Source organism: Podarcis filfolensis (assembly GCF_964270895.1).
Source record: "Podarcis filfolensis genome assembly, chromosome: 1".
NCBI classification, from domain to species: domain Eukaryota; kingdom Metazoa; phylum Chordata; class Lepidosauria; order Squamata; family Lacertidae; genus Podarcis; species Podarcis filfolensis.
In genome coordinates this window covers 83754084-83766742 of record NC_139604.1, presented here as the reverse complement: position 1 = coordinate 83766742, position 12659 = coordinate 83754084, and the positions used below count along the sequence as shown (strand labels likewise).

At 40.5% G+C, this 12659-nt stretch overlaps 1 long non-coding RNA gene across 2 annotated transcripts in view; it reads right to left on the bottom strand.

Annotated features, from left to right (window-relative positions):
• Positions 1–12425, bottom strand: part of LOC310757791 — a 78514-nt gene extending 66089 nt beyond the window's left edge. For both annotated transcript variants that reach the window (XR_014545475.1, XR_014545476.1), the window contains exon 1: positions 12327–12425. This is a non-coding gene — a long non-coding RNA (uncharacterized lncRNA). The remainder of the gene's footprint in view (positions 1–12326) is intronic.
• Between the last annotated feature and the right edge of the window lie 234 nt (positions 12426–12659).

The window sequence follows — 12659 nt, the reverse complement described above, 5'->3', positions numbered from 1 at the left end:
CGTGAAGAAGGGAATGTCACAGCAGGAGGGAGACACAACCACTTAGCATGTCTCTAGGCCCTCTTGCTCTTTTGCTCAAGAGAAATCATGTACATAGACACTTTCTCAGCTGAAACTAAGTTTGCAATAGGATATAGTGGAAGAGAAGTCCCTTAAGAATATAGTAGCCAGTGCCACCAAGCTAATTTGGAGGTAAGAATGAGCAAGTCTTTATTTATTTGCATTTATATAGCCACCCATTAACAAAAGTTCCTTGGAAGGCAACTAAATATAAGCTTTCATCTCCCATCACTACAACTGTATAATAGCATATGGCCAAAAAATTAAAATAAGTCTCTTGATGTACGAGGGGTAAAAGGAACAAGAAAGACTGTAAGGGCTGAGATCCAAAGAACCACACCACTTCTTCCACATTTCCAAGGCCATCTTGACACTCCATGCCACATGGCAAATCAACTGTGAAACAGGACGGGACCTTCCAGATCTGTTTGTGAGGTGGCATGGTGGCCTACAGTAAAAGATGCTGTAAAAGATGCAAAATATGCTATTGTATATATCCTATGCCCTTTTAAAATGTGGTAGAGTCTTTCTTAGTGGGAGGATTATTGGGTTGTTACTTGTATTTTGATTATGTATTTTGTGGTTTTATATTTTGATTTTATTCTGCGAACTGCCCTGAGACCTCTGGGTATAGGGAGGTATATATATTCTAATAATAATAACAATAATAATATATACCTACTGTATGGCTCTCTGGCCCACTGCCATAGGCTGCCATCACAGGGGCATTTATTAGGAAGTAATCCCCCCTCCAAAATCCCAAAGAATGGAAGTCAATAGCTCTGAATAAACATGGTTAAGCTCAGCTCAGATGTCATGGTTCTGTAAGCGTATATGGCTGCTGATTTGTATGTGCTATTGGCATACTGGTAACTAAGATATTCATAAGCAAGCCTTAAATTATTTAGGCTTCAATCTTACACACACTTACCTGGGAGTAAGTCCCACTGAATGCAGAGGGACTTGCTCACAAGTAAATGTGCACAGGGTTGCACTGCCAGGCTCCAGTCCTTCGCATGCTTTCCTGAGAGAGTATCCCATGGAATACAATTGGACTAACTTCCGAATGGAAATGCAGAGGATTGCAGCATTAATCAACATTAATCAACTGCAGTGTTAATCTCTTATCAAGATTTTCACCTTTGATTCATCTGTGCGGCTAAAATGAAAGACTGCTCCAAATTAGCAGACTTCTCTCCTTTTATACTGATTCCTCAGTATCATTCCAGCAATAAAGCAAAAGTAGCTGAAGCGGACAGTGCACAACTGAAATCCAATACAATTGTGTGTGTGTGTGTGTGTGTGTGTGTGTGTGTGTGTAAATGATGATGAGGTTTGAACCTGTTCATTTTAAGCCTTTTGGTTCTAGTGTCCTATTTTAGCTGTCCTGGGGCTATTTATATTGAAGGGGCAGCAAAGAAATTTTAGAAATAAATGTATAGAGATAAAAGTCAATATCTTATATTCCAAATTCCCCGCTCAAGTAAAACAAAAGATTAAAGATAGACATGCCTTCTAATAATATATGCTTTAATTGTGTGTGTGTGTGTGTGTGTGTGTGTGTGTGTATTTATATATATATATATTATTGTGAATTATTCTATATTAACAAAAAGTAGGCCCTATCTTTAGTATCCCCCAATTGCATCTGCAATGAGATTTTAGTATTATGCAAATATGTTTTAATATATATATCATTCATTAACTTTTTAAAATACATATGTCTCATGAAATGAAATAGTTCCATTGGCTAGCTGCCTCACTAAACGTATATATTAGGGCCTTCCCACAAAATAATACTGAATATGTTCAAAATTCAAAGTTGCCTATTTAGGAGATCACCATAATTTTTCTTCGTACTCCAGGGAGCTGAAACAATAATGTACATATATTCCTCCAGCACCCCCATTTTTAAACCTACCAGAGAGAATTATGTTTTTCATAACCACGTTCCTGTAGGCATATATGTACCTGAATTTGCTTAATTTTGTGCCCACTTCTATTTCTGTGTTGTGTTGTGTTGTGTTGTGTTGTGTTGTGTTGTGTTCTGTGTAAACTATTCTGAAAGAGACCTGTCACTCTGGGTTATTTTGCATGGCGTTAAGCAAAATTGATGCGCCATTATTATTATTATTAGGTATACTTTAAATAGGCCTGATTTTAACACAATTATGACCATTATGATAAACATAGATAAAATGTGGCAAAAATATGACCATGACCAGAATACGAAATGGTAAATTCATGATAAATTAACATGTGCCATTAAGGTAAGACGGGGAATATTCAGGAGGAATGATTTTGAGGAGATATGGAGGGTGTTTGTAGAATTTGTACTGTTAGAATGGAAAGAGGTCAAGCCATCGCGAGAGGTGTTGAAATTTTGAGAGGCTGGATAGTTACAATGGAATAGTCTTGGTGGTGGGGTGCACATTTTTATTCTTATTTATTTGTGATTATTACTTCGTCAAAATAAAAAAGAATGTATAAAATGTAAATAAATGTATAAAATATAAATAAAATAAGGGGGGCGGGGAGAGAGAGACTATGACCACAATCTATGTTGCTATGTTGCTAGTTAGCTATGTTTAACTCACTCTCTCTTGGATATCGGCTCATGGCTAGAACATGAAGATGCTTCTACTCCTTGTCCCCTAACAAGCTATGGTTGGTGCAATCAGTCCCGTCCCTATTTTCTACAGTAGGAGAGCAGCATGGTTTGGGGAAAATGCCTCTTCACTCCTCCAACACATACTGTCACTATTGGAACTGAACAACCATCTACTGAGGGATGTGAGAGCATGAATCTACTTAGCTGTTATGGGACTTTTTAATGTTTGAAGTTTTATTCTGTTTTTAGTCCTCTATTGGGAGCCACCCAGAGTATAAATAATAAAATTATTATTATTATTATTATTATTATTATTATTATTATTATTATTATCATGTCACAGGCCGGGATGCTGAGTTGTGTTTTTTTAAAAAACAACCCAACAAACAAGCATTCCCTCCGCCCAGCACCTGTTTGCATGTACAGCACACATCTAACAAATATCTGTGAAACCTTTAGCCAGGAGCCTGCTTTTACATATGGAAACCTTTCCTGGATTAAGGAAACAATCATTCTAAAATCCCTGCCACTGCAGTGATGTCATATGGTATCCCTGTTTGTAATGCAAAGGCTCCTCGTACAGTTCTTGTCTCTTTCATTGAGGCTTGAATCACAGAAGTGGTTGCTCGATCAAGTTTAGCCTCCTGTTTCATAAAGTTTCAAAGTCTAGTCACTTACTGTATAGCTGTGACCCATTAGCAGCTCTCCCTTATTATCCAGATTAGATTATTATAACATATATTTATGAATGGTAGATGCGTTGTAATTGGGCTGATAGAGAAATAGTTATATAATCTTGCCCTTGAGAATAACAGAAAACTAATGTGTGAATTTTGTATGGAGAGAGAGAGAGATAATTAAAAAGTAAGAAAGGAAAACAGAGGGGCATTTCTGGTGAATTTTGTCCATTATGTGCATTTACAATAGGTAAGCAAATCTTATGTATTCAGCCAACATTTCGATTCTTATTCCTTCTCTCTCTCTCTCTCTCTCTCTCTCTCTCTCTCTCTCTCTCTCCTTGCCCAGTGAATGTTTTTGTGGTTTTTTGTTTTTGTTTTTGCGTCTTGATTTTACTTTTGTTCATTTCTCTTTCTCTGTACCTTTTTTCCAACGGAAAGTGAATGCATGCTATCAAATTGGGAAAATTGTTAATGAGAAAAGAAAATGGTTTTAATGTCAGCATTTTAAAAGAGCCCAAAGAGTTTCTTTTGTTGGATAGTACATATAGCTTGCTTCCCCTTTTTCAGGAGAATGAAAATAAAACAAAAAGAAGCATACCAAGTTGTATATGTTTTGCATATAGGTTGATTGTGCTATGTGCTGGTCTTAGTTTCTGCAGATTTGCTTGAGCTGAAAACTAGGATGACATGACGTCTAGTATAAAAGTTTGGTCCTTCATATCTAAATATTGATGCTAGTAAAGAGGGGAACTTGGAAACATTTTTGCAATAAATAAACTGAATTCAAATAAATATACCTGCAGGTACAAATGAGCAGCTTTATTCTGAGTGCTACACTTTTGTCTATAAATAATTTATCTGTATATTATATTATACACATGTGCATATGTATATCTGTGTATGTTACTTCATCATGACGGGTAGCAATTTTGGGCAGCAATCCAGGCAAGGAACATGTGTTTAACCATCATATTTTTAGGCCCAATTTTGCTTTTCTAACTGTAAGTTGCTTTTATCTCTTTTTAATATTTTTTTTTAATGTTGTGCTGTAATGTCGTTACCTGCCTCAGGACCTAAGCGGGTAATAAATAAAATAATAATAATAATAATAATAATAATAATAATAATATACGGTATTTGCTCCCTGTTTTGACCCAAGCTATATTTTTAAGGGCAGGCTCCCACACTACAACACCTAAGGCTGATCCAAGAAGCCACTGTTTAATACAGGGCACAGTGAAGAAGGAAGTTGCCTTGTGCAGGCATCAATGAGATGAACAGCAACCATGCAGAATTTGCCCAGCTCCTATTCCCTTCAGAGGCACTTGCATGAGAGAACTTCCCTGACAGATTGTGTCCCGTGTGCTTGAGCAATCTACCACCCATTCTGCTGTCTTACTGTCTTGGAGGTGGCTGCCTCATTTTCCCTTGCGATAGGGCCACCTCTGAAGGTTGACAATACAAGAGTATTGTTATCACACATCATGTTATCTACATATCTGTATCTGTTTGAAAGGCAGTTCCCAAAGTTCAATCGCATTCTACTCAAACACAACAGAGGATGAAGCTATGCAGTTGTTTGGCAGTGGAGCCGACTGCCACAAAAGGTGGTGGGCTCTCCTTCCTTGGAGGTTTTTAAGTGGATGTTGGGTGGCCACTTGTCATGTGTGATCCAGTTGAGATTCCTGCATTGCAGGAGCTGGACTAGATGGCCATAAGGATCCCTTCCAACTCTATGGTTTATGAACTCAGTTCTTCTTGGCTATGATGACTGTGTTATCAAAACAATGGCCCTCACAAGGAAGCAGGAGTCTTTCCCTAAATATTTTGTGTTCCGGCGCAAATCCTCCCAATTTCCTACTCCAATATGAGACAATATGGGGGTAGGGAGAAGCTTTAGCTCCATTAAAACCATGTCCCCAAGTGTAGTGTGGAACAGTAAAGCACTGCTCTTGATACTTGTGTTGTAGGCAAAAGCTTCCTTCCATCCTGACACTGGGCTGCCCTGGCCCTCACAAGGAGTTCATCTTGTGCGCACAGACCACACTAAGACGTGCTGCACCCCCAGGAGTCCTTGCAATATACAAGTCTTTCTTCCATATACACATTAAGCACAATGACGGGCATTTTCCTGGTCCAACATCGGCACCAGGTCTCAAGCTACAATAGCCTGGAATAATTTGTTACTCTATCACAAGTTTGGTCACGGAACTTTCATCTTATTTGTCTATACTGTTGCATAGATAGACGTTAGCTGACGTCAGTACATTGTTTAAAGGAAGGGGAGACAGCAGCAATGTTGTAAGGATTTAAAGGCACAGTCAGAAGGCAACAGGACTGACACCACAGGTGATAATTTTAGCATGCCAATAAAGCATGTTGGTATTTGCACTTTTTGTTCGGTGCCCAAGATATTTCTCCGAAATTAACAATGCTGACATGTTCTGGGTGTTGTGGGGAAATAACAGGTTGGCTGCTTAATTGGTCTCATTTTCCATTGCTTCCCCAGATGACGCAATCACTTCAATAGGGGCTCTCAGTACTATTGAATGAAGGATCATACACCTAATGCTTCAAAGGACATTTCCTTTCTATAGGATAAAAACAAACTTCTATGCTCTTGTTGTTTAGCTTTCTATGCTATGTCATAACCAGACTCATGCTCCGAATGACTATCAAAAAGTTCCCATAGCAAGAGGGTTGTTTAAAATGTAACATTCTTTTATCCAACGGCCCCAGGACTGTGTACTGAGAGCAGGCATGGAGTTAGAGTATCAGATTGCTGAGCTGCAGCCTACCCCAAAGGAATAAAACTGGGTATACACTTTTTGAGCAGATTAAGTAGAACTCCTCATACCTGGATTTGCCTTTAAGCAGGATATGGGAGCAGGATGATTGTGCTTAAAGAGATGCAACTAATTTCGGCTTGGGGGGGATCCTTGTTGTGCAAAGGAACAACACAAATACAGACAAAGCGCACTCCCACACTTTTGCGTAATTAAACTCCTGAAAAAAGAAAGCTCTAAGCAGTGTAAAACCTGTCACCACCACCACATATATGGTCACATGTTTTTTTCGTGTTGCAGAATCTAGGCAATTTCCCTCGTCTCACCACAATCCTGTAACTACGATGGCCCTTGTGGTCTCTTCCAACTCTGTGATTCTATGATTCTACTTGGTCCTGCTGTTCAGATAAGAAACTTGTGGTGTGCTTTTTTAACCTCAAGAAAAGAGAGAGCATGCTCACCAATTGTTTTTCCCTTCTGTGTCTTGAGAAAGGCCTTCTACATCCATTGCCGTGCCAGTCTCAAGTACACAAAGAGACCAGCAGCAAAGTATGACTTGCGTGTGGAAAGGGATTATGCCTCTTCATGGGAGAAAGTTTCTCTCTCCACATTGGTTGAAACAGAAATAATGAAGAGAACGACGAGTTCTTCAAAACTACCGAAACACTGTGAAGCTCTGGATGAAGTGAAAAGCTGGAACGTAAATTTAAGTCAAAAAGCAAAAGGAAATCTCATTCGCCAGATATCTGGAAAATGGGGGGTGCAACAGTTTCTAATGATGTTGCATAATTATTGCCGTGTGTGGAAATGTGGATACAGATCAACGTGACCCTTAAAGTTTTTCTGACGGCACAGAAATCTGATGGCCATTTTAGAGCAATAATATGGAATATTAATATGAAATTAAATATATAAACAAGGCTTCCAAAATGCAAGGGCAGTGACCCTAAAATATATAACTGAAATTTCTATTTTATGACTGTTCACTCAAAGTAATTACAAAGACAATCTTTGGAGTGCCTTGCATTAGCCAACTTTGAGAGGCTGAAGTTGAAACAAGTTACTGAAATGATCTCAACAATATTTATTTAATCAACAAGCTGTGTATATGTCTGTCTATCTGTCTATCCGGATTGGAACAAGCCTATTGTTTCCTTTAATTAATATGTTGTATAATTTCCTCTTCTACTCTAGGTTACATTTACACAAGAGGCCCTAGGTCTCTTCTTTCTCAAGCAGGGCTCTGGTCTCCATATAAAAATGTAAAATCAAAAGCCAACGTAAGATTTCTTTGTAGACCTGCAGTCTCTTGTCTAGGATCTGCTCAGCCCATTTTCCAACCCTCTGTAGCCAGGTATTAAGCTACCTGCAGCAAAAATTTGCATTTAAAGATGTCTTATATCTGTGACCATTAGTTGAAACCAATAAGTGGCCTCCGCAGTACTGGCCCTAGAATAGATGTGGTATTTAAAACATGATGATTTGCAGTAATAACAGAAACAGAAGACCCTCTTTCAATGCTGGCAACCGTTGGATGCCGCTAGCGATAGCTAAATATCATTTTTGTTGTCGTTGTTGTTTCATCTCATTTTGCAGAAAGCTTTGTTCGTCCCTCTTCCCCAAGTGAGTCAGCAGAATAGCATGACGTTCCATATGATGGGAATCACCGGCTCGGAAACGGAGACCCACCGTTTACAAAGTGGCAATTGGGCTTCCCTAAGGAGGCAGTATTAGTTACTGGAAGGAGCCTGAGCTCCTCTCTGACTCCTCCCAGGTCACGATTCTGCTATAACAAAATGGAGGGGGTCTAGAACTTCCTTCCTAACCTATGCAGTGACCTCTACATAGAGAGCAACAGTTTTTGCTCTTGATACAGGGGGAGGTCCCTGTGTGACAGGCAGTTGCAAACCTGTCAAATTACACTTTTGTATAGACAACAAATATATTTGTAATATGCACACATACAAACACCAAAAATAATTAGCTTTTATATGATGAGGGCAGGGCCGGATTTAGGTTTGATGAGGCCCTAAGCTACTGAAGGTAATGGGGCCCTTTATATGTCCAGCTGTCCTTTGTCAACGACAAATTGTCACTGTTTTTTGTGCTGAATATATGCTCTAGGTATCTAAAGCCATTTGCCACTGATGCTGTATGCAAATTTTATTTTATTTGTTTTTTTATCTTATATTTTGGAAATGTACATCCAGTTTTTTTTTTCCTTTTGGGGGGGGGCAAGAGAGTGGGGCCCTAAGCTATAGCTTGTTTAGCTTATACGTAAATCCGGCACTGGATGAGGGGGGATGTAAGTGAGGTAGCCAACTTGCAATTTAACAGCCCCCAAATTTACTACTCTTTGGGTTTTTCTGAAATTGGTGGAGTGGGGCGGGAAGGCAGAAATGCATAGTTGTTTTGTTAACTATTCAGTAGGGATGCAAAGATGCTGAAAATGACCAAAGAGCAAAATGACCTCCCAATCAATTCCCATAATTTAAAGAATAATAAATAGTAATTTATGAATGCCTATGTGTTTCCATGTGAGACATAGGGCACAACAGTGCAATGTGGGAAAACTTTACTCTCTAGATGGAGATTGTTTTAAGGTGATTGCTAGTGAACTCCTACCTATAACAAGAGTATGATTTAGGTCTGACCTATAGGAATTATTTGGACTAAAGAAATAGGAACTGAACAAGATATGGGTGGTTGAGGAGGGCTGTGACAAATTGGGATGCAAAGATTCGTGGGCAATGATGACAGCATTGTATCTGTCCCTGATATGCATATTTGAAACAGAGTATCTGCTGTAGAAGGACACTTAATTACATTTGGGAGACACCCAACCCACCCAGCTCAAAATCAAGAGAATCTTGTTCTTCGAATGTACAGAACTCTGACGACCAGTCACAAAGCTTCAAAGTCTCCCCAGCCAACTTGCTTTCTTGAACAGTTTTTTCAAGCTTTAGAAAAACCCAAAAGCATGTTATGGTTTTCAAAAACTAAGGAAATAAAATGATGGACAGTCTGTCAGATAAAAACCACAAGGGGGTGGGGAGAAATGAAGGAAGGTGGGTTGGTACACCAAAGAGAGTGAAGCACTGAAAGGGGGAAAGGGCAAAGGGGAAAAAAGGCAATCGTCATTTGATTTTGAGGCCTTGTGTGTGTCATTTGAAGGATATGTTGGAGTAGTGGAGCTCACTCCACAGCAGCAGAAAGACTCACATCCATTCCTATTTGCAGGTATATATGCAGACTCAATGAGTACAAACACAGACAAAATAGCTCATATACTGCCAGCTTGGGTAGCTCACTCAGAACAGCATGAGACTCTTAAGCTCAGGGTTGTGGGTTCGAGCCCCACGTTGGGCAAAAGATTCATGTATTGCAGGGGGCTGGACTAGATGACCCTTGTGGACCCTTTCAACTCTACAGTTCTATGATTCTAGTATTATAATAATAATAATAGTAATAATAATTTATTATTTATACCCCGCCCATCTGGCTGGTTTTCCCCAGCTACCCTGGGCAGCTTTCAACAAAAGATTAAAAATACATTAAAACATCAGTCATGAAAAACTTCCCTAAACAGGGCTGCCTTCAGTATATCTTATGGATGCTTACTCAGAAGTAACTTCTACTGTGTCCAGTGGGGTTTCCTCACTAGAGAGTGTGTTCATGTTTGCAGCTTTAATGATATTCACTATTTAGACATTACTTCTGTTGTCAAACCCCAGTATATTAACACTTTAAAACTGTTTATGCCCAACTTGGGCAGAAGGATGAACTAAATATATTTACTTACTGCATTTTACACCCCATTCCTATCCTTAGGACCCTTCCTGGCTGAGAGGTTGTCGTCTTTCTGTCTCATACTAAGGTTGCAGCCCTGCACACATGTCCTTGAGATTGTTCGCCTCATTCAGATCAGTAGGAAATTTTTCCAAACAGACATGCACAGGACTGATATGGTATGATATTGAACCCTTCCAGCATTTCTGTACCTAAATATTTATTTAAAACACAATGAGGGATGATGTAAGAGCTGTAAAGCAATGTGTGGCATAAAGAATGGCCTGGCCCAAGACAATGGAAAAAACAGCACCCTGTCTGTGATGCCACCAAATCGTAATAGCACCTTTCTGAAGAACATTCTCGCGCTTACAAAAAAGTGTGCATTATAGGATAATGGCTTCCTATGCAATTACAGGCCAAAATTGTCTTCCAGAAATGGTCTTCTAATAGAAAGAGATCTTGAAAACGCTTACTTTAAGACATAAAACGTAGCTGGCTGGAATACATTTTTTTGGGGGGGGGCAGCTTTTCAACTATGGACTTTTATAAATCCATAATGAGCTTGTTGTTTCTCATTCTGTTTATTTTAGATTGATGGACAGGATGGAATCGAATGCTTAAATTTCTCAGTCACCAGAGAATGTGAAAACAGGCCTGAATCTCTTCCCTGGATATATCCTTCCTATGAATCCATACATAAACAACAACCCAACCTTCTCAGGAGTTTAAGACAAACGGTAGATTGTTTTTGTGGTCTTCATTCGCTTCTTGGTAACACTAGGGCAAAGTCAACCCTATTGACCTTTCTTCTTGCCTTAAGTGAATCACCTCTAACCACTGCTTAATGGTAGACTTGAAGCTACATAAAGGTCAGCAGATAAAGGAGGTACGGCTTAGTGCAGCAACCTTCATGGCTGCTGTCTTGTCCATGAGTACATCACATTTGTTTAATTGAGAAGTATCAATATAACTGTGGGCCAGAGAGGTCTGCAGCCCGTACACACAAGCTCTGGGTTAATGCAAAAGGTAAACGGGAAAGAAAAGAACTGCACGTTATGGACCAAACCACTTTCTAAGTGATGACAAATTAAAATTTGTTAGGCTGGTAAGGATGAGCAGCATTTTTAGTATTGGCTGGAATTTTATGAAATCATAGCTTGCTCTATGGCCATTGTGGGGGTGCCAGTTGCTGACTCAATTTATATCTGAGATTTCTCCCTTTATGCTTGCCTTAACCTAAGCCTATCCAGTGAGCATGTGTCTGCTCATCCTTGTCAACGCATTCAAAAAACCCTCCTCCACCAGATGTGAACGGTCTTCCTGCAGTATAAGAACATGAAGCAGCATTATAAGTACGTAATTGCGAGGTGGGAAGCCAAACCGTTCATGCCAGCCCAGTTAAACTGCAGTCCTAGGACTATACTTGGGCTGAATCGTCTTTCATTGTCTTATCTGAGTTGTGGGTCACAGTCTTCAACTGCACTTCTTACATACAACGAAGGGAAATCTGGGTTTATTTCAGATATGTAACAAGTTGTTGGTACTGAAATTGATGCTTTAAAGTTGCACACGAAGCTGAGAAAGGGTAAAACAGTATAATTTGGTTTGGATATCTTCTGTTTCAAAGGGAGAGGCCTTAGCAGCTAATTGAATGGCTAGTTTCATTTCCATTTCAACCAGGGGGGAAAATACTGCATAAACTCCCTTACCTGCCTGATTTTTAAAATGTTGTCAATCCCTTTGAGAAACCCCTTTGACCTACTCCACTCCCAAACATCAGCCAAAGGCCTTTAGAAACTGCCTAGAGGCAAGAAATTCCTTTGGGCCAAAGATGGAAGAGTGGGGAGAACACCCAGGTCTCTGCTGAGGGTTATTCTTTTTAAATTCGACTATACTTCAATGAAACAGGAAGCAGTGCTAAAGATTATCACATCTCAGTCGAGCTTTACAGACCCCTTTGATTTCTGCAGGGTGAGGGGAGAACGTGACTCGGCCTGCCTCTCTTTTACTTCACCTTTCTTCCTCCTTTTCTTGAAAGGGCGCCTATGAAATTATATGGTCACATGCTGCCCCGCGCTAAGAAGTGATATCGACTAGCAAGTTACCTCAGCCTGGAGTTCCCTTCCTTCTCAAAAAGACGTATGCAGCCCCAGCCTTGGGAAAGCGCTGCACTACAGGCCCTACAAACGACGCGCCTGTTTTCTGCTCTGGTCAAGAGAGGGAAGGGAAACTGCACCGGTTTCCAGGGTCGGCTGGACGGATCTCAAGGGCGCGCGTTGTTTAGTCTCTTTGCACTCTTTTGTTTAGTCTCTCCAGACCGCTGTGACCTTTCGCGCTAACCCTGCTGCTCACGCGGTTGTGGGGTTTCTTTTCCGTGTGCGTTTACGTGTTTCTCACCTGCAGCTCCCAACTAGGCGAGTCCTCTTCTCCGTCCTCTCCCTCGGAATCCGATCTCTTCCAGAGTGAGGCCTTCCCCTCGGACCGCCAGCCCGGACAGACGGGCCACCACCTGCAAAGGAGCACAGCGTTCTCGACGTTAGCGCTTCCCAGGACAAACGGGATTCTTGTTGCATGGAAGGGGGGACGACACGGAGGCTGCTTCTGTGGGAAAGAGGCGAGGGAGGGAAGGAGGGACGCAACAAGCTCCAGTCGAAAGAGCATCTGGCCTCTGCTTACATCGGACGTCCTTGAAACTTCTTGGGAGACACGTCGCATGGATAAGGGTGGAGG